Source organism: Pinus tabuliformis, chromosome 6 (genome assembly GCF_031772625.1).
Source record: "Pinus tabuliformis cultivar Carrire ecotype Pingquan chromosome 6, CPIR1, whole genome shotgun sequence".
In the NCBI taxonomy this organism is placed as follows: Eukaryota; Viridiplantae; Streptophyta; class Pinopsida; order Pinales; family Pinaceae; genus Pinus; species Pinus tabuliformis.
In genome coordinates, this window is record NC_142292.1 from 1188186158 (window position 1) to 1188209799 (window position 23642).

The 23642-nt window shown below is 37.5% G+C and overlaps 1 pseudogene; it reads right to left on the reverse strand.

Moving 5' to 3' along the window:
- The window catches only part of LOC149263001 (potassium channel AKT1-like), an 85654-nt pseudogene that overhangs the window by 18075 nt on the left and 43937 nt on the right, over positions 1 to 23642 (reverse strand).

Consider the following 23642-nt stretch of genomic DNA (forward strand, 5'->3'; position numbering starts at 1 on the left):
TCACATGATGCTTCTACATGCAAGCTACCATGGGACAAAATTGAGCAGAAAAGAAACCAGCAGAAAGGTAAAACTGATGATACAGACAAAGGTAAAGCACCTGAATCCGCTCACTATATTGAGGCACAATGTAACATTGGAGTAAATGAAGATTTGTTTAATGCTTCACTTGCTTCTTCGAAAAATGATTGGTTGCTTGATTCAGGAGCAATCTGTCATATGACTCATAGGAAATATTTTTTTTGAAGATTTCACTGACAATGTTGATGGAGCAGTATACTTTGCAGATCAGTCAAAAATCAAGCCATCAGGGCTTGGCACAATCAGGCTTAAACTGCCTGGTCTTCCAGACTTTCTTCTGGATCATGTTCTATATCTCCCACAGCTCAAGAGAAACTTGTTGTCCTTGGTCCACATCCGCCAGCAAGGTCACTCCATTCATATGTTTGATGGCAAGCTTGAGGTAAGAAAAGCATCTGACCACTCACTTGTCATGAGGGGAATAGAAGAAGAAAGGCTTCTCAAACTGCAAGGAACCTCTGCTCATGCACAACATTTCTCATATATTTCTCATCATGAAGAAGGTACACTTCCATCAAGTTTATTATGGCATGCTAGATTTGGACATTTAAACTATGACAGTCTCCGCTTATTGAAGAAAAATGGTGTTGCTGGTTTGCCTACAATTCCTAGGAAACATAAGCAATGTGATGCTTGCATTCTAGGAAAGCATAGCAAACAGTCTTTTCATGATTCACATTCAAGAGCACATAGGAAGCTTGAACTCATTCATTCAGATTTATGTGGTCCAATGCCTGTTCCTTCTGCAAATGGAAATAAAAATATCATGACATTTATTGATGATTACACCAGAATGTGTTGGGTTTATTTATTGAAGAACAAATCTGATGCTTTTCAAACATTCAAGAATTTTCATAAATGGATTGAAAATGATGCACAATCTCATATTGGGTCTATTCGCACTGATAATGGAAAAGAATATACATCAAATGAATTTGAACACTATCTTCGCCAACATGGGATTAAACATCAAACAACTATGCCTTATAATCCCCAACAGAATGGTGTCGCTGAAAGAATGAATAGAACAATCTTGAATATGGTACGATCCATGCTCTTTTTCAAAAATGTAAAGATAATGTTTTGGGCTGATGTTGTTCTATGTGCTGCATATATAAAGAATAGATGTCCATCTAATGCTATATGAAACAAGACTCCTTATGAATTGTGGTATGGACATGTTCCTTCAGTAAAACATCTCAGGATCTTTGGTTCCACCTGTTATGCTTTGATACCAAAGGTACATAGAAACAAACTTGGTGCTAGAAGTCGTAAGTGTATCTTCCTGGGGTATTCAAACACCTCTAAAGCATACCGCCTCTATGATGAAGTAAATAAAAAGTTTGTTGTATCTAGAGATGTCATTTTTCTGGAATCATCCAAATCTGACAATGTTGTTGAGCGGCAACTTGATCGCTTGGATAGATTCGCAAAAACAAAATCATTTCAAGAATTTGATAATCAAATTCCACATCTTGAAGGCAGGATTCCTATACTAGATCAACATGTGGAATCTTCTTCTGAAGAACAATCTCCCCTGCATGAAACTCCAACAACGGATGATGCTTTAAGTGATGTAATTGATAGAATTGGGAGACTCAATCTTGATTCAGTCCCAACTAAATCAACAGAGCAGCCTGGACCATATCAGAAAGGTCCCCCAAAGTGGCTGACAAAGACACTTGAAAGTGTTCATCCTGATGAAATTGGAAAAACAGGAACCAGAAATTCAAACCAACAAAATGGAGGTGATGTAGATGACTCTAATTCACCTGTTGATATGGATGTTACTTATGATTGTGAATTGAACTTGTCTACAGATTTTGAACCAACTTCCTTCAAAGAAGCTGCTTCTCATGATGAATGGAAAGAAGCGATGAAAAAGGAGTATGATGCCCTCATAAAGAATGGCACTTGGAAGCTGGTTGATCCTCCATTTGGAACCAAACCAATTGGCTGCAAGTGGGTCTACAAGAACAAATACAAAGCTGATGGCTCACTTGACAAGCACAAAGCTAGGCTTGTGGCAAAAGGCTTTGCACAAAAGGAAGGGGTCGATTATGAGGAAACTTTTGTCCCCACAGCAAAATAGGCCACCATCCGGACACTCTTTGCACTAGCTGCTCAGAACGGTTGGAAAGTCCATCAAATGGATGTAAAAACTGCATTCTTGAATGGAGATCTAAAAGAGAATGTTTTTATGTCCCAACCTGAAGGATTTGTTGTGAAAGGACATGAACATAAAGTATGCAAACTTGTGAAGTCCTTGTATGGCCTCAAACAAGCACCACGAGCCTGGTATGAAAAACTAACTGAGCATCTTCTGAAACTCAACTTCAATCATTTTGATCTTGAGGATGCAACTTTATTTGTCAAGAAAGTTGGCAAAACAGTTGTATATCTTGTGGTATATGTAGATGATCTTTTAATGGCAGGGAACAATGAAAGCTATATTGCATCCATAAAGAAAGAATTAGGAAAAAGTTTTGAAATGACTGATTTGGGCTATGTCCATTACTATCTTGGCATTGAAGTAACCCAACATTCAAAATCCATATTTCTTTCTCAAAAGAAATACATTGGAGATTTTTTAAACAGATTTTGCATGACAGAGTGCAATCCTATTTCTACTCCAATGGAACAAAACTTAAATCTCACATCTATTGAAGGAAAGGAATTTGAGGATGCAACAAGGTATAGACAGCTTGTAGGAAGTCTCATCTACCTCACTACTACCAGACCAGACATTTCATTTACTATTGGAATCCTCTCCAGGTTCATGCAAAAGCCTTGTGAGGGACATTGGTCTGCTGCAAAAAGAGTTCTAAGGTACTTGAAGGGAACTCAAGACCTTGGAATCAAGTATACACAGGTGGACGACTTCAGCTTGATTGGATACTCTGATTCAGACTTCGATGGAGACAAAGAAACTGGAGTATCTACTTCAGGATATGCTATGAGTCTTGGATCAGGAGCTGTCTCTTGGAGATCACGCAAACAATCAGTTCCAGCAGATTCCACAACAGAAGCAGAATATGTGGCAGCAGCTGAAGCAATGAAAGAAATTGTGTGGCTCAGGAAAATTCTTGAATATTTGCAGGTAAAACAAGTACAATCAACTCCACTCATGATTGACAACACCTCTGCAATAAAGTTGGCCAAGAACCCAAAGTTCCATGATCGTACAAAGCACATCAATAATAAATATCATCTGATCCGACATCATGTTGAGGCCAAAACAATCCATCTCCGTCATTGTTCCACAAATGAGAAAATTGCAGACATCTTCACCAAAGCGCTTGGAAGAGAAAAGCTTGAAAGATTCAGAACGATGCTTGGACTCACCAACATCCCTTCAGATTAAGGGGGGGAATGTTGACACCTAATCCTCTATGATTGGGTGAATTTGGAATGTGAACAGTCATCAAGAAGATGAACTGATCAGTCACATTCATGTATATAACAATAGCTACCTAATGAAATAAATGAATCAATTTTTCTGCCAAGTTTGGAGTTACTCCTGGCCTGACACAAGTAAACCCCAATTTAAACTTCATTTATGCCAATAATTGTTCCACCTCTTTGTTTGTTGACCTATGATTCACTATAAATTTCCTTACCATTGCCTTCAGTTTAAACAAGGTTTGTTTCCTTCTATGTAAAAAATACACTTAATCTACATTGAGGCTTTGTATGATGAATCCAATCGTAAAAATACGCATAGGAAAAAAACTGGCAACTGATAGGGTGGAAGTTCACACCCATACAATCTAATTTTTGTATAATGTTGGTACAAATAACAGTCACCAAGTCTTGTTTGTTCACTAAGTTGCATAATAATTTTGATTTCAAGTGAAATTTTGGGAGGACTATCACTAATCAATAGGTTGTAGCATATGTGAAGAAATTTTTTCACAAAACCAGCGAAGGAAAATTCCTTAGAATTCCTTCTGACCAAGTATGCCCAATGAATCACAAACCATTAATTCCCGTGAAGATCCTGCTTTTGTAATTGTAATGGGAATTTGTTTGGCTGATAATACAAAAACATATAAACAAGGACTAATTGATATTTAAAATCTTTTTCAGCTCAAAATTTTAGAAATTAGTCATGAATGGCCTCAAATAAAAACTGTCTAAAATTGAAACATATTTCTGGTTTTTTATCTGGAAACAAAGTTGACGGAAAATCTAGAACTACTTCATCCACTTTATCAGCACTATGATGCCCTAAAATACAACGTAAAATGGATATGATTTGCCTTCAAAATTATGGAAACATTGATGAAGGGTAAGGCAAACTATGAGTGGGAATACCAGTCCCTTCTGGCCATCTAAGGAGAGAATATGTTCTAGGATTTGCATGGGATGAGTGAAAACTGTCATTTGGATGTTGATTGATCCATTTTCTAGGCCATTTGATTGGATGTGACAAAATGACCTATAACAGGGTGGGTGGTAAAACAATGCCCACTAGCCATTTCATGTGTATAGAATTTAAGTTCCAAATAAATGTCATTGTTTGATGATATATTTCACATGTTGCGTTATGTAATGGTTGGTAATACTTCTAAATTGTTCTTTTTGATGTTTCATTGATGATTTGACTTACATGATGCATTTATAAATATGTAGTGCAACTATTTGATCTAAGCATTCTATGGTCCAATGAGGATGTTTGGCATAATTTAATTTAGTTGTATACCTTTTAAAATCTTAAGTAGAGGTTAAGCATGTTCTTTACTAGCTATTATAAGATTTTAATAGTTGTTGGCCTAAACCTCAATGAGTTGTAGTATGGAATAATAAATAAGTTAGAATTGTTCATTAAACAAAACAAAAATTAAAGGAAGAAGGTATTGTGCCCATTTGTTTTAAGGAGGTTATTGGGTATGCATCGTACCTCCATTATGCTGTGTGATAGTGAGTACCTTTATTGTGATTCTAAAAAAGTACATCTGATGCGCCTCCCAATTAGGTAAAACATAAGGCTCATCTAACATTTACTAGGCACATGAAAGTTGTATTAGACCTTCCGCTTTGCACTTTATAACATTTTTAACTTAAATGAGTTCGTAGGAAGGTTAAAGAGATTTATCATTCTTTACGTGCTTAATGTGGTTATGATACAGGATATTAAAAATTTTGGGATGGATCATGAGGATACCCATTCAGATAAATTTATGCGACCTGTCCCCTACTACAAGATGATCAAACTCAACTGCCTTGGAGCACTAAATACTCCTCCCTGTATCTTTGAGGTCATTTAGGAGCATGATCCTATTTTTTAGGAGTTTTGGAGGGAAATCAAACTTCCTTTCAATAATGTTTCCCCTCACTCATCTTATATAAATAGAGGGGTCAAGTAGCCCATTAGGAAGCTAGCAAATAGTTGAAGTTAGTGGAAGCATTAGCAGTAGAAAGCTTTATGAGTTTCAATTCTGTAACTTTTGATGTACAAGCAATTTACAACTCAATGAAAGACATATTTGGTTCTTAGATTATTTTCCTTTCAGGATCTGAGCTTCCTTGGGTTAGGTCCCACCCCAAGTTCTCAAGACCCCTTCTATATTATTATCTTGTATTCATTTGTCCATTTCTACAAATTATTTCTTAGTATTGTTTTATGCAGGGTTAATTAGTTGGATTGTTTATAGTCTTTTCTTGCATATTATTTTGAACACTAGATGGTAGACTTAGCAGTGATTATCTTGTTTAGTTAGCATCTATTTTCATGCATTTGAAGTTACTTTAGTTGTTGATATTTATTTGTTGTCTATCATTATTGTTTATTGCAACTATAAAGTTCCCTATTTTTGCAAAGCCAAAGGAGATTTTACAACCCCCCATTTGTCGAATAAATCATTCTACCATTGACATATTGACATGGACATGAGTAATTTATCATTCCTTAGCCTTCATTAGTTTCCCTTTCAAACCACATCCTTAGCATGTTTCACTCCTCATTGGATTGTTTTATATAGAAAAACATGGACTCTTGTAGCTTGCATTTTGCTTCCCAAACTCATCCAAATTTCCATCCAACTCATGTTTTACCTTCATTAATATGGTATAACATCCCTAGAACCCTGAATATGGAATTAAGAAGCAAAGAGACCAATTAGATTCTTTGACCTAGTTTGTTGTAGAACTTTTCTTTCACTTGCCGAATTAGGGTTTGTTATTTACCTACTTTATTCAGTTGTGAGTTTTCTTCCATTGCACAGTAGAATAAACATGGTTTATTTCATCATATTTAATATGGTTTACCTTCTTTTCTTGTAGATAACTTAGGTTTGATTATTTCCTTTCATTTCCTATCATTCTAAATTTTTCCTATAGCATAAAGTAATTAGTATGGTCTTTGAGTAACTAGATCTCATCTCACTGTTTTCACCCATATAAATTCAGCAAAGGAAAGGATAAGTGCATATTGCACACGGTGTGCCAACTGCCCTTAAGTTTGTATCAACCTTGGGTTGACAATTAAATTTGGGACCCTTGGGAGTTGCAGCATTGTTGCTGCAATACTAAGGGCCATCATTTTTTGGCGCCATTATCGAGGAGGTGTCAAAGAAGGTACTATCTTCTTCCCTAGTTAACCTAATATTTCTTTCACATCACTTTATGTAAAAACAACAAAATTTGAATTAAGCATTCCTCATTTTAAAAAGACAAAAAAATTGCATTGCATTTTCACTCCATAAATTTTGAAAGACAAAAAAACTATTATTTTATTTCATGTCTCGAAGAGTTAGGGAAACATAGGAAATTTCTTATCAAAAATCCCCACTTCCACAAGCATCCAACCTCTTTTTGTTGATTACGAGCCTCATACCTTATCCACTATGGATACTAATAAATTTTTAGGTGAGAAAGTGAGGATCTCTCAGGAATTCATAGAAGAAGAAATACACACAAGTGATGCAAGCCCAAAATTTGAGCCTGCTTACCCACAGTGCCCAGACTGCTCCTGCAAAAGGCACTTCCTTCAATCCTAGTTTAATCCTCTCTATTGGGATCTAAATTCCCTGTAAAAAAAAAACAAATTTTAGTGATAATTTCCAAAAAGGTTAGTCCCTCTACGTGAGTGGACTATATTATATTTCTAAGTGGGAGGAGTCGGAGGGATAGCAAAATCTACGCGAGTTGGAATTTATATATGTGTGTGTGTGTGTGTGTGTGACTTCACTTCAATGCTTCCCTATGTGGTTTCATTATAATTAACACGTAATCGATGCCACATAAGCCTAGTTCAAATAACCCGACGCAATAGCAACGAATGGTTGTGAGGACCATTGGGGTAAGCCCACTGGACAGGGTCCATAATCAACAGCTAAACCCACTCCCTATAGATCCTAATGCAAACCATCAACGCGCTCGTTAAAAGCTATCGGGGTAAGTCTCCGGGCGAAACCTGCTCTGCCATGTGAGCTCATTCAATTCTACCTAGCACATAGCCTTGGGAACTTTCAATATCATTTTCGGGTTAGGCATCGGTCGGGTGGGCTCCACCCACTCTGATCCAACCCAACATTGTAATTTTATATGCCATATAAATCCTCTAGTTGTTCAATCTTCGTGTGGTCCCCACTTGTCGCATCTACCCAATGTGCAGTCAGTCGGCACTATGTTATATTCTCTTCTTAAACCTTTGGGAAAGACCACAGTCCATGTGAACCTGATCCTTGATGCCCACTCTCTTTCCTTCTCTGATCCTTTATTTTTCTGGCTTAAATTATCCGACTCGACACCTGTCAAGTGATGGAAAACCTTAGCGTTTGTCTCTTGGCGTCATCATCTAACGGACTGTGTCGATGCCTAATACCCGATCCTTTGTAAGTTGTCACTTTAGCCACTGGGAAACCTTATTCCAGCGTGAAACTATCATTTAACATCTCTGACATTGTCAAGTGACAAATTCTTCTCAACTCAATCAATAAAATGATCCAATATCGACCATCCTCTATGCTCAATTCCTCTTTGGCTTGTTTTTGTGGCTTCCTATTATTCATCCTTCCCAATGCTAACTTGGTCCATGTTTCTCGTAAACATGAAACCTCCTATCCCTCCTGAGCTTTACCTTTGAACGAATTCATACAATGAATCCCCCTCTTGATCTTGTCATCATTAAACTTAAAATTGTCAGGGTTACATTCTTGTATTCTACAGACGTTAACATATATATATATATATATATATATATATATATATATATATATATATGTGTGTGTGTGTGTGTGTGTGTGCAGCATTGCAGAAGAACTGGGTTTTTGGGGAAAATCTCACTCGAAGCACTCAAACAGAGTGATCCTTCAAATAAAATAAATAAAAAGGGCCCTCTCGGCCTGATCAACAATAAAGCCCATTTTTTCCTCAATCCAGTTCTTAATATCCAACAAGCCTCTCACTTGCCTCTCCACCCACACACATGAACTCCTCCCATAATTTTACATAATACAATACAAGAGGATATTGAACTAATTCAGTTCATATCCATAAATTTCTCACCTAAACCCCTAATCTAGGACTTCTAGATCCACTATATCCTCAATAAATCTAACTAATTCTCAGCCTCTCTAACTCTTCCACATTCTCTCGAGATCTCCATTTGAGAAGATATTTTATTACATTATTCCTCACTTATCCGATTATATACAATTTATTCTTAAAACATAAGAAAATAATAATATCACACAATTTGGGAACCAACTCCCTTGGTAAACAAACCCCCTAGTCTAGTCAAAAGGAATTTTGACTTGGATGTCGAATGCTCCTACATCAGACTCCCAAGGTCAAAAATAATCATGGTCTCCTGACCATGTTCTTCAATGTACTACTGAAATTCCTCTTGGATCAAAAACTTTAGTTTGTAACCGATCTCTCTCTCGGCTATGTTGATGTTTCTTTGCTATTCTTTCCTCTGGTTCTCCAAGCTTCCAAACCTTGTGCTGTTGTTGTCCACTTTCTCTACTGATGCAAATTTCCTCTGTCAGTTTCCTCTCCTTGTAGTTTACTCTCCTCTGTCTGATTTACCTTCCTCTTCTAGATTGTCCCCTCATCAGTACACACACTTCATCAATGACCTTATCAACCTCTGTCTTTGGTTGATCTCCATTGTTGCTATTCTTGTCCTCAGATTTCTACACATCCTCATCTATTATAAGAGTTACAAAACTCTTACCAAACAACTGCTCATATATTTTCTACGCATACTTGATAAGTGTGTTCCTTTCCAAGTTATCATCCTCTTCTAGCCATTACATAAATTCATTTTCAACTTCCTTCTTTCTTGCTTCATCATGTATGAGGTCTTCTTTGAAACAGTTCTCATTGACTTCCTATGTTGTTGCTATATTCTTTAATTGTTGCATGTCATCCTCTATCATCCTATGTTGTTCACATTTCAGTAATAGTTCTTGATGAAATTCAAATTGAATTTGGATTGCAACCTATTCCTTCAGCAATCCTCATCTTCTAGCCACTTCAAGTGTTCAAAGTTAACTTCATGTATACCTTCCTCCAATAGGTTTTCATTCATTTTCATTGTTGTTGCACTATCCTCTTTCATAAAAGAGACTAAAGGTTGTTTTGATCCATATTTCATTTCTACAACATCTCCATCATCATCTCTACATAAGTGTGCATAAATATCCTCTATTCTATCCATTTCATCAATGAGCTTTAATTCTTCATCCACCTGAATGAACATATCATCATTTTGTTTGTCAAAACTTGCATACACACACCAATTTTCAGTCTTAAAAACATGTGATTCTTCTTCTTTTGGTGCCTTAGCTATCCCAATTCAAGTTTTTGTGAAGGGACTTCATATTCCAACAAAATGTTGATGAACTCCTCCTCTATATGGTTGTCTTCTTCAACATTATGGAACTAATTTTGTTTCAAAATTTTAGCTGTAAATGTGCTCTGGTTTCTCTGCCCATGCTCCACACATGCACTATTCTCTGTATTCACAGGTCCCCTTCTTTCACTTTCCAAGAAGTCTTCTTGATTCTGCCTTCTCATAGCTTCCACTAAGTTATCTCTTTGAACTGGATGCCTTTGTCCATCTTCTTCTCCTTCACCTGCACTCTTCCATCTATGCATTATTACTTTTCCTTTCCTCCAAATATATCTAAATCCTTCAAAAACTAGTAAATATACAAACATCCAAAATAAAAAGTTCCAATCCATCATGCTTCTAATTTTTTCCTTACACCATTGGAATACTTCCTCTTGAATCCTTTCATGTATTCCAATTTCTGTGGTAGTCATTTGAGACTATTCATCCACCTATTGTCTCCTACCAGCATTCCTCAATCTCTTTGGTACTTCCATTAATTATTTTCTTACTCCACCCGTAATATCATCATTAAAATTAAAAACATGAGAATGCTTGGTCTCAAGGAATGCTTCTAGCATCTCTCCATCATCACCAGTATTCTCTTCAAGGATGGGTCCTCTTTATGGTTCACAAATACTTTCTTTGACTTCACACTCAGCGTCTCTGAGTACCTCTTCCTCCTCTACCTTTTGCATTATCTTTTTAGCATACAGTTCTTTGACAAGCCACTTTACCTTTTTCCTCACATAAATTCCTTTCTTCAACTCTTTTATCATTCTTCTCATTCTTTCTCATAACTGCTTCTTTAAGTTGTTGAGTTCTGCCTTTATCTCGACTAGCTATTTTCTCTTTCTTCTGCACTCATTCATTGTATTGTAGCCTTTGTTCTTACAACCTTGTCCTTTATGTTGTGGTTTCCTTCTGAGCTTGCTCTTCAGTTATCTTCCATTGTCTTCATCAGTATTTCCTCTGTGAGCTTCTCCATGCCCACTGTGAGCTGCAACCAACCTCTGCAGTAGCAAGCTTCTCCTCTTCTTGCCACATGATACCTCACCAAGCTTCCTCTCCTTTAAGCTTAGTATTTTGGCACCTTCTGCGGTTCACATCCTTGGAACCACTAGAGCTTTCTTGCTCTTAAGCTACTGCAAATCCCTACTCATTGTCCTCTGCCTCTTCTTCTTTCCTTTGAGACTTCATTGTTTCTTTGTTGTAATCGGCTATCACACTGCTCGGCCACCATCTTCTTTACAAGAGCCATGCTTGTTCTCTTCTCCTTTGTCTCTTTTTTTGTCACTATATAGCTACTTTCTTCCTATCATGCTTCTCTTCCTTTCTATACTGGACCTATACCAATTTATCCTTCGAAATTCATCAACCAATCTGCTATAACTAAATCACCTACAACAATCTAATTTTTTCTCATTCTAAAATACAAACAAACTTTCTTATATATATATATATATATATATATATATATAAATCCTTTACCAAGACCTCTTTTCACATCCACTTCTCTATGCATCTTCAACATCATTTTTATTTTGTCCTCGACATCCTCTACAATATCTCCAGCTTCCCTACATTGTCTTGCGCTATGTCTTTCTAGTTCCACACTTCCTATGCATTTTGCATTCTTCTTAAGCTTCTTGTTTGTTTCCTATGTGGGTTCTTCTTGCTCTTGCATCCTCTTCTTTTGACTTCTATATTTAAATATTTTCGGATCTTTTCTGACTTTGATACCACTTGATGTAAGCCCAAAATTTGAGCCTGCTTACCCACAGTGCCTAGACTGCTCATGTTAAAGGCGTTTCCTTCAATCCCATTTTAATCCTATCTATCGGGATCTAAATTCCCTATAAAAAAAAGACAAATTTTAGTGAGAATTGCCAAAAGGGTTAGTCCCTCTATGCGAGTGGTCTGTATTATATTTATAAGTGGGAGGATCTAGAGGAATATCCTACTCTATGCGAGTTGGCAGTTATATATGTGTGTGTGTTTGTGTGCTAGACCTTTGTGGTCCACCTTAACCCCAAACTCCGCTTCAATGCATCCCTATGTGGTTTCATTATAATTGATGCGTAGTCAATGCCACATAAGCCTGGCTCAAAGAGCTTGGCGCTATAGCAATGAACGCTTGCAAGGACCGTCAGGGTAAGTCCATCAAGCGGGCTCCACTGTCAGTAGTCAAATCCACTCCCAATAGATCCCTACACAAACCATCAACGCGCTCACTGAGAGTTGCAGGGGTAAGCCTCCAGGAGGAACCCACCTTGCCACGTGAGTCCGTTCAATTCTGCCTGACGCATAGCCTTGGGAACTTCCAATATCATTGTCAAGTTAGGCATCGGCCAGGTGGGCTCCACATGCTCTGATCTAACCCAGTATTGCAACTTTATATGCCATACAAATTCTTCGATTGTTCAATCTTCCGGTGATCACCACTTTCCACATCTACCTGACGTGCAGTCAGCTGGAACTTTGTTATATGCTCTTCTTGAACCTCCGGACAGGACCACAGACCATGTGAGCTTGGTCCTAGATGTATTCTCTCTTTCCTTATATGCTCCTCGATCCTTCCGGCTTAAATTCTCCAGCCTGTGAAGTGACGGTAAACCTTAGCTTCTATCTCATGGCACTGTCATTTGATGAACTCTTTCGATGCCAAATACTCAATGCTTTGCAATGCTACCACTATAACCCCTGGTAAACCTTATTATTACCTGACATTGTCATTTAATGTCTCTTGCGCTATCAAGTGACGAATTTTCATCAACTCAATCAATAAAATGATTAAGTATCAATCATTACTATATGCTTGATTCCTCTTCGGTTTGTTTTTGTGGCTTCCTCTGATTCATCCTTCCTAATGCTAACTTGGCTTAGGTTTCTCGTAAACCTGAAATCTCCTATCCCTCCTGAGCTTGACCTTTGAATTGATTCATACAATGAATCCCTCTCTCAATCCTATCATCATTAAACTTGAAATTATCGGGGTTACAGTCTTTTATTGTACATATGTTAACATATATATATTAAAATATGAAAGATTGCAGAAGAATTGGGTTTTTGGGGGAAATATAAAGTGCTCCTATCCCTCCTTAGCTTGACCTTTGAACGGATTCGTACAATGAATCCCCCTCTCGATCCTATCATCATTAAAATTGAAATTGTCGGGGTTACAACCTTGTATTATACATATATTATCACACACACACACACACACACATATATATATATATATATATATATATATATATATATATATATATATATATATATATATATATATATATATATATATATATATATATATATATATATATACTATATATATAGGCAAGATTGCAAAAGAATTGGGTTTTTGGGGAAAATCTCACTCAAAACACTCGAATAGAGTGATCCTTCACATAAAATAAATACAAAAGGCCCTCTTGGCCTGATCAATAATAAAGCCCATTTTGGCCTCAAGCCAGTTCTTGATTTCCAACAAGTCTCTCGCTTGCCTCTCCACCCACGCATACAAACTCCTCCCATAATTTTGAATAATAAAATACAAAAGGATCCTAAACTAATTCAGTTCATATCCATAAATTTCTCACCTAAACCCCTAATAAAGGACTTCTATATCCACTACATCCTCAATAAATCTAACTAATTCTCAAACCTCTCTAAATCTTTCACATTCTCTCAAAATATCCATTGGAGAAGAGATTTGATTACATTAGTGCTCACTTATCCAATTATATACAATTTATTCTTAAAACATAAGAAAATAATAATATCACTCAATCGGAGAACCAACTCCCTTGGTAAACAAACCCTGTAGTCTAGTCAAAAGGAATTTTGACTTGGATGTTGAATGCTCCTACATCAAGAACCCACTAACATCATAGCTGAAAATAGGCAACCTGAAGAATTCATATTTCCCATTAGAGAAACAGATGGAGAAGACAAGATGAAAAACATCAATGCATCTACCCTTCCACACTTCTATGAGTTGACTACTAAGATCCTTACACTTTTATGTTTGAGTTTGTTGTAGTTTGCAGAATTTATGAGTACACAACTAATGAGCAGACGCTCACACTATTCCCTTACACTCTTAAGGATGCAACCCTTAGTTGGTTCATGAGCTTAGAAGGGGATAACATCACTTCATGGACACAAATGTAGCAAGCTTTCAACATTAAGTACGAGGGTTATTTAGAGCAAGAGACACCAAAGACAAGATATTTAGAATGATTCAAGGATTATACGAGTCTCTGGAATATTTTAGAGCAAACAAAGGCTTGATAAATCCCTGTTCCTCCTCTGCAGTTACTCATAATGAGATAGGAGGTATGCTAAAGGACCTAAAAACCAAGATCTTACACACCTCTGTTATGCAAATGGATACACTACAAATCAAGAGGAAACAAGAAGAAGAAAAAAGGGCATTAATTATATTTTTCGCTAGATGCACTAAAAGGCATCCTAGGAATGAGTGTCCTTTAGATGTCACAGAAACATGTTCTATATGTGAATAAAATCACTGTACTTAAAAATTTCCACCTTTTCCAAGTTTGAAAGTTGTATACAAAGGGGCACAAGGGAGTATGGAGCAACTCTGCTTTGTTAATTAAAATAGGCCACAAGTCCCCAGGAAATTTCAACAAGGCATGAACTACCCCTCTCCTTTCAATACAAACTATAATGCACATTTTCAACCTTGGTGTCCTCCTAACACTTCACCCCAGTCTATGCCCACTCCATGGCCTTATCACCCCTAAAATGTTATTCCTCCTGTTCAACTATATCCAAACCAACCTCCTAAATGGGGTAAATCATCTTCAGGATTGAGACCTTGGGCAGCCCAACCACCCGCCTTGATGCCTCCTCTTCCTCAACCACAAGTACCCCAAAATAATCCTCCAAAACAATATCATATTCCTCCCCAATCAAACCCAAATCCTAGCAATAAGCAGGCTCAACCCATCTAAAGTGGAGAAACTGCCTATCCAACTTATGTTGTAGAGATTCAAGAGATCAACCTTAGTTATGATAAGGTCCTTCTGGATGCTCACCCACCTTCTCCAATAGAAAATATAGAAGAAGAGAAGGAATATCCCACACCTTAAGTCACCCAAACTAAGCCTCCCTATCCTAAAAGGTTGACCACTCATAAAGCACACACCTTAGAAGAAGTTGAAATTTTGGGAGAATTGAAAAATTTGTGTCAATATCCCTCTCCTTCAAGCCATCAAGGATGTTCCTATCTACAATAATTTCATCAAAGACGAATATCTTAGAAGGCCAAGGAGGAGAAAAAGATATGCCCCTACTATCAATTTCATAGGGAAACTAGTTGATCTTATGCTTGGGAGAGTCATCATCCCAAAGTACTTAGATCATGGGAGCCCGATAGTAGATGTCCACATTAATTATATTGTATTTCCTAACACTCTCATCAATTTTGGAGTTGCAATAAATGTCATGAATAAGGAGACCATGATCAAACTCAACCTCCAGGTATCTCTAAGGAAGACCATCATAGCGCTACAACTTGTTGATATATCTACAATAGCATCGGGAGGTATCATTGAAGATGTTACAGTCTCCATTGATTCTAGGGAGTATCCCACATAGTTCCTTGTCCTTCAGCCCCAAACCAAGTTTATTGGATACCATCTTATCTTAGGAATACCTTGGTTGGGCATTGTTGATGCCTACATCAGCTAGAGGGTTGGAAATATGACTATCTCTAATGGGCAATAAAAAAACTACTTTTATTATATCCACTTGCTTAACCCCTAATTGAGCATGATTTTCCTATTTGGGTAGAGGAAGAAAAAGACCTTTTAATATCATCACCCTACCCTATATGTACATTAGAAACCACCATTGAGTACACACAATTTGATGAAGCTAATCTGATTGATAAATTTCTACAAAATAAATACTCTGCTACTATGAATGTTGATGGGTTGAAAGATGAATCTATAGGATAGATTAGTTGTTCTCAAGGGAGTTCATGGGCAGATTTGATAATTGCTAGTGTTGAGCAAAATAAAGTGAAAACCATAGAAATCATTCCTTCCAAAAACTTGAAAAATAGCCCCCCTCTTTCAGTGAGAAGAATGCGGTGAGAAATTCTCAATTTGATTTTACCTTGATTAAATTGAGAAAATTCAAATTTCCACATCAACAGGCAACTTGGATGATGTTAACTTGTGTGACATGGCTTGTGTCACCCAGTTTACTCAGTAATTCGAGTTGGAGGAGTTAGAGTTCAGTTAAGCATTTGTGATTGCCAATTTGTAGCAATCAAGGTCAATTATCTAAGGTTGTTTTTAGTTAAACTAGTTCCAACTTTTGGAGGAACTAGTGGAAGGTCATTTATGTAATGGAACTTCAGTCAAACTCAATCATCATCCAATTAAATGATCAATTAGCCCAAAATAGCTAGTGCATGTAGATAATTTGAGTTATCCAGTTGAGGTGGATATTCCAAGGTAATGTAACATCAGTTATAGACTAGTATTGAGTGTACATGTGTTGCATGCATTCAGATGATCTGCATAAAGGAACTGTGCAATTCAATGAAGGGAAATTCCTAACTAATAGGGGGGGAATTCCTCAAGGAACAACGCAAGGAAATAAGAGCTCAAACTGAGGGAAAATTTAACTAAGTCTGGCTCAGAGGCCTTCAGTGAGCAGAGAGATAGTTTGTGCATTTGCAGGGTGAGCTCAACTGAGAAAAGCAATTGTAATACATTTATATTTCATTTGATTAATGCAAGAGGCATTGGGGTTTTTAGTAGATTTCTTTCCTCATATTAAAATACTTGTTGCATGTGTGTTATTCCTTCTTGCATGTCTGAAATTTTTGTTCCAAATTATGAAATAATGTCCACAGAGCAGCGATGTAGATCTGTGTCTTGTGATTTTGATTAAAACTCCATAAGCAGTTGCAAATTTATGGCCTAAATTCTACATGGTATCAAACTTGGATTCACATTAGAGCAGGAAATTCAAAGTTGTATCTCATACGTTTGAATTTGAAGATCAGTGTAGTAGGATTTCTTCAAGGCTGAGAAGATGGCCTTCAATGGACTAAGGCTAGAGGATGCCTTGGAAGGCACCCCTAAGTTTGTTGCATGGAAGGCTCACATGGAGGCAGTATTGGATGACAATGGGTTGCTAGAATACATCAAGACAAATGTTTCAAAACCTCAAGCATGTGATTCCCAGAACCTTGCTTAGTAGAAGAAAGATGTAGCCAAGAGGAGGAGAATGATCTTGGAGGCAGTACGAGATCATATTGTCTCGACTATCCATGGAAAAGAAACTTTATTCACATTGTGGAAAGCACTGGCAGAATTGTTCAAGAATGGTAGTGATCACAGGAAGCTAATGCTCAAGGATAAAATTTGAAGTATCAATATGCAAAAGAATGACACAATTCCGCAATATATGAGAAAGTTTACACAGTGTCGTGATGAACTTGGCAGGGTCAGTGTTAATGTCCCTGAAGAAGACTTGGTAACCTTAGCCCTTATGGGCATTCCCAAGAGCTGGCATAACTATCAATATTTAGTGAATGGGAGGGAGAAACTATCGAGTTGGGAGCACTTATGGTCTGACTTGATACAGGAGGAAATAAGGTGGAACACCAGAGATGGGACTTCATTCAAGAGAAAGGATGAAGAAAAAATTGTACTAGTTAGAAAGTAAAAGGCACGAAAAGAAGAAATCTCGATCCAAACTCGAATCCAGTCAAGGGGGCAAGAAGAAAGATCTGTCAAAAATTAAATGCTTCCATTGTCATGAATTTGGGCACTATACCACGAAGTGTCCACACGAGAAGGCAAGAAAGAAGACCTCGGGAGGAGAAACAGGTGAAGCTTTGGCTTCACAGTTCGAGCTTGACTTTACTCTCATTGCATGCATGGCCAACATAATGATGGGGAGTGTGTGGTACTTGCACTCAGGTGCATCGTTCCACATGATGGGCAATAGAGATTTTTTCAGTGACCTGGAGGAGAAATATTTTCAAATTCACATTGAGATGGGGGATGTCGGAAGGTATAACGTGACTGGGATTGGTACACTCACCTTTCAGAGGGAGTCAGGCTCGCCCCTCAGGCTCAAGGATGTCATGTTCATTCCGGGCCTAAAGAAAAATATCATCTATGTTGTAGTTTTGGAAGACCATGGTTATGGTGTAATCTTCAACAAAGGAAAGGTATTTCTGAGACACATAGCCACGGGAAAAGTGAAGCAGATCGAGGTTCGTGTGAATAAAATGTACAATCTAGATGTGAAGGATTATGTTGCATTGAGCACACAGGCAGAGAAGGTGCAAAGCCATGATGTCGGTGAACTTTGGAATATAAGACTTGGCCATTTGCATCATGGTGCTTTGAATATCATGCGACAGATAACCACAAGCCTCCCAAAAGGAGCACTTGAGCAACATGATGTATGTAAAGGATTTACTTTGGGTAATTACACAAAATCCACATTCCATGATTGGGACAACAAAGCATATGCAGTCCTTGAAAGGATCCACTCTGATGTTCGTGGACCTTTCTCGACAGCCTCCACTACCAAGCACAAATATTTTGTCATTTTTATTGATGACTTCTCACATTAGTGTTGGATCTTATTCATGCGGAGAAGGATAAGACATTCTCCAAGTTCATAGAATTTAAGGCACTGGTTGAGAAAGAAACAAGCAAGAAGGTGAAGGCTCTCATGAGCGATAATGGAGGTGAGTATGTGTCAAATTAAATAAAAAAATTATGTGCAAAAGAAGGCATTTGACGAGAGTTGACAACACTCCAAAACACACAGGAGAATGGGGTGTTTAAGAGGAAGAACTGTAGCATTATGGGAGCAGCGAGGGCAATGTTTCATGATCACGACTTACCTCTGCATTTATGGGCCGAGGCATGCAACATAACAGTCTATTTGGAAAACCGGAGTCCTCATCAGATTTTTTTCATGATTACACTAGAGGAGGCGGATGTGTCGCACTCTAGGATTTTTGGAGCCTCTGTTTACTGCCATGTCTCCGAAGAATCAAGGAAGAAGCTAGAGCTGACAACAAAATTGGTAGTATTTTTAGGTTACACAGAAACTCCCCACAACTACCATGTGTACTTCCATCCCTAATAATGACATTTGTGCGAAGGGATGTAAAATTTGATGAAGACAAAGCCATGTGATGTTCTCTTGAGAGGGAGCTTCATATCCCACCAAAACATGAGATTTTAGCTCCAAAGGAGGAACCCCAAGAAGTTGTGGAGCAGCAACAAGTTGAGGAGCAGAGAGTGGAGACAACGACTCAAGCAAAACCATCCAGAGAAGGCAGGAAAAGCACCAGGGAAGCTGAGAGACTTGTGCAGGATGCGAGGGATGATGTGGGTGCTCCTTCAAATCAGCGCAGGCAAAGAAGGTCACCAGATTAGTACACTGGCTACATGGCTCTAATGACTAATCTTGTGGAGATTAAGCCATCCTATTTTGAGGAAGCAGTAGAGAAACCTATATGGGTTGATGCAATGGTGGAGGAATATGAATCCATTGTAAAAAATAGTGTTTGGGAAGTGGTCCCAAGACCAACAGATAAATCAGTTGTGGGTTCGAGATGGATCTTCAAGGTAAAGCATGCAGTAGATGGAAGCATAGAAAAGTACAAGGCCAAATTTTTGGTCAAGGTAAAGTTGAGGGGATTGAATATGAGGAGACATTTTCTCCTGTAGCAAGGTACTCATCCATCAGATGAATTCTTTCTCTGGCTGCACAAATGGGGTGGAAGATCCACTAGATTGAGGTGAAAACATCATTCCTCAATGGAATTATTGAGGAGGAGGTGTACATCAAGAAACCAGGAGGCTTCGAGACTTTTGATTGGGAGTCTCATGTGTGCAAACTCAAGCGAGTGTTGTACAGTCTCAAGCAAGCACCCCATGCTTAGTACACCAAGATCTATGGTTATCTCACCAGTTTGGGCTTCACCAAAAGTGAAGCAGATGCAAACCTCTATCATATCTTGGTAGGAGGTAAATTGTTGATTATTGTCTTATATGTTGATGACTTGATTTTAACTGGTGATGAGAAACTGATCAAATCTTGCAAGGATGACCTTGCAAGAGAGTTTGAAATGAAGTACATGGGTCTCATGCAATAATTCCTCAGATTGGAAGAATGGTAAGGTGATGGGGAATTATTTGTCTCTCAGGGAAAGTATGGCAATGAGATACTTCAAAGTTTCTGCATGGACAATTGCAAACCGATGGAGACACATCTAGCTACCAACTACAGGAAGGATGATGCCACTTCAGGTAAGGAAGTGGATGCTACTGTTTACCGGTAGTTGGTGGGTTCACTAATGTATCTACTAAACACATGACCGTATATGTGTTGTGTAGTCAACCAACTGAGCCAAGCTATGGTTAGGACTACCAAATTATTTTTTAGGGTAGCTATGCATGTTATGCAATACCTTAGAGGCACTACCCAATTTGGACTATGGTAAAGATGGATAGAGGGAGTGAAGCTATGTGGCTTCACAGATGTAGATTGGGTGGGGAGTCCATTAGAATGAAAGACTACATCAGGTGGAATTTTCAGTGTTGGATCTGTAGTTGTTTCCTATTACAATAGGAAGCAAAGATTTGTGGCACTCAGCTCGGCAGAACCAGAATACATGGTTGTTAGTCAAGCAACATGTGAGGTGATATGGATGAGAAAGATACTTATTGGATTGTTTGGTCAAATTATGGATGCAACTGTGATAAACAAAGTTGCATCAAGCTCTCTAAAAATCATATTTTTCACGTTCGATCCAAGAATATAGATATCTGGTATCACCATTTACGAGACTGTGTGTAGAGGTGGATAATTTTGTTGCAGTACATTCTGACAGAGGAACAAGATGCTGACATTTTGACAAAGGCCTTGTCAAGAGGGAAGTTCGAATTCCACAGGTGCAGGATAGGGGTGGTTGATAATCCCTTTCTTGTTGAGAGGGAGTGTTGAAAAATGCAACAATAAATTCTCAATTTGATTTTGCCTTGATTAAATTGAGAAAAATCGAATTTCCACATCAACAAACAACTTGGATGATGTTAACTTCTGTGACATGGCTTGTGTCACCCAATTTACTTAGTAAATTCGAGTTGGAGGATTTAGATTTCAGTTAAGCATGTGTGATTTCTAATTTGTAGAAATCAAGGTCAGTTATCTAAGGTTATTTTCAGTTAAACTAGTTCCAACTTTTGGAGGAACAAGTGGAAGGTCAATTAAGCAATGGAACTTCAGTCAATCTCAGTGATCATCCTGTTAACTAATAAATCACCCAAAATAGATAGTGCATGCAGAGAATTCGAGTTACCCAGTTGAAGTGGAGATTCCAATGCAATGTAACATCAATTGTAGACTAGTCTTGAGTGTATAAGTGTTGCATGTAGTCAAATGATTAGCCTAAAGGAATTGTGTAATTCAATTGAGGGAGTTTCCTAAATAATAGGGGAAAATTCCTCAAGGAACAGCGCAAGCTAATAGGAGCTCAATCTGAGGGAAATTTTGACTAAGTCTGCGTCAGAGGCCTTCAGTGAGCAGAGAGATAGGTTGTGCACTTGTAGGGTGAGCTCAGTTGAGCAAAGCATTTGTAATACATCTCTATTCCATTTGATTAATGCAAGAGGCATTAGTGTTTTTAGTATATTACTTTCCCCAGATAAAATACTTGTTGCATGTGTGTTATTCCTTCTTTCATGTCTGAAATTCTTTTTTCTAAATTGTGAAATAATATTTGCAGAGTAGTAGTGTAGATCTGTGTCTTATGATTTTGATTAAAAATTCATGAGCAGTTGCAAATCTACCACCTAATTTCTACATTCAACTGATCAAGAGGACCAACTACTCTCTGTCTTGAAACAACATGCTAATGCATTTGCATGGGATTATAAAGGAATGAGGGGAGTTCACCCTTTTGTATGCACTCATCATATATACATTAAATAAGGTCATAAACTTGTTCACCAACCACAGAGGCAAATGAACCCTACATTAAAAGACATTGTAAAAGATGAATTGTGGAAATCGTTGGATGCAGGATTCATCTAACCAAACTCGGATAGTTAATGGGTGTCTCCCTTAATCATTGTCCCTAAAAGGAATGGAAAAATGAAAATCTTTGTTGATTACAGGGAACTTAATAAAGACACTAGAAACGACCATTTTCCTTTGCCTTTTATTGATCAAGTTCTTGATGTTCTTGAAAGGAAAAAGTTATTCTCCTTTCTGGATGGGTTTAGAGGGTACAATTGAATCCAGATTAGTCATGAGGATTAGGATAAGACCATGCATGTCCATGGGGAACCATTGCTTATAGGTCTCTTCATTTGATTTTTGCAATGCCCTTGCTACCTTCCAAAGGATTGTGTTGAGTATTTTCTTTGACCTTGTGCATGATTTAGTGAAAATCTACATGGATTTTTTTACACCCTATGGGGATGATTTCGAGTAGGCTCTTTTTAATCTATGCAAATTTTTGCATAGGTACAAAGAAATGAACATCTCCCTAAGCCATGAAAATCACATATTTTTTTATGAATTAATGGATTATTTTAGGGCACTTTCTCTCTTCAAAAGGAATCCAAGTGGATCCTAACAAAATAGCCATCATAAAAAGGGTTCTTGTTCCTAAAAAATAGAAAGATGTTAGAAGTTTTCTAGGTCTTTCTAGGTATTATCGAATATTCATCAAAGATTTTAGCAAGATCCCTTCCCCTCTATTCTCATTACTAACAAAATATGCAGAGTTTTGCTAGATATATTTATGTTAGAAGGCATTTAAGGAAATTAAAGAAAGACTAATGACTGCACTTATTCTCATAGATGAGTTTTCCCTTCTATATAAATACAGATGCATCAGATAAAGTAGTCAGGGCAAGGTAAAATTCCCTATGCCATTTATTTTATTATCAAGAATTTGTCCAAGATTGAGCATAACTATACAGTTACTGAGAAAGAACTCCTTGTTCTTGTACATTCCTTAAACAAATTTAAGCTTTACATTAGTCGTTATCATGTCTTTGCATATATTGATCATGTAGTAATCAAATACTTAATGGAAAAACCAGATGTCAATGCTCGCATAATCAATTGGTTACTCTTGTTGCAACAATTTGATCTAACTATTGTTGATAAACCTATAAAAGAATATGTTGTTACATAATTTCTTTCAAGACTAACTTTGTCTATAGATGATGAAGGAATGGTGGATTGCCAACTCTCTGACAATCATCTCTTTGCAATATCACTATTATCCTCGTATTTTGTTGACATCACCAAATTTCTAGTTGTTGTCCAATTGCCACCTCACTTATCTTCAAAGGAGAAAAGAAAAATTATTAGGGAAAGTACCTCTTACACTTAGATTGGGGTTAACGTCTTCAAGTTGGGGCCTAATTAGATCTTGAGAAGATGTGTGAGGGAAGATGAAGTTTATGACATTCTCTCAGTTTGTCATGACAGACCCTGTAGGGGCCATTTTTCTACTAGGTGGACAACTTACAAGATCCGGCAAGCAGGATACTATTGGTTGACTGTTCAAAAATATACCCAGAGATACACGATATAATGTGGTGAATGCCAAAGGATGGGGAAACCCACTCAAAAGGATGAAATTTCGTTACAACCTCAAGTGTCTTTTTAGCCATTT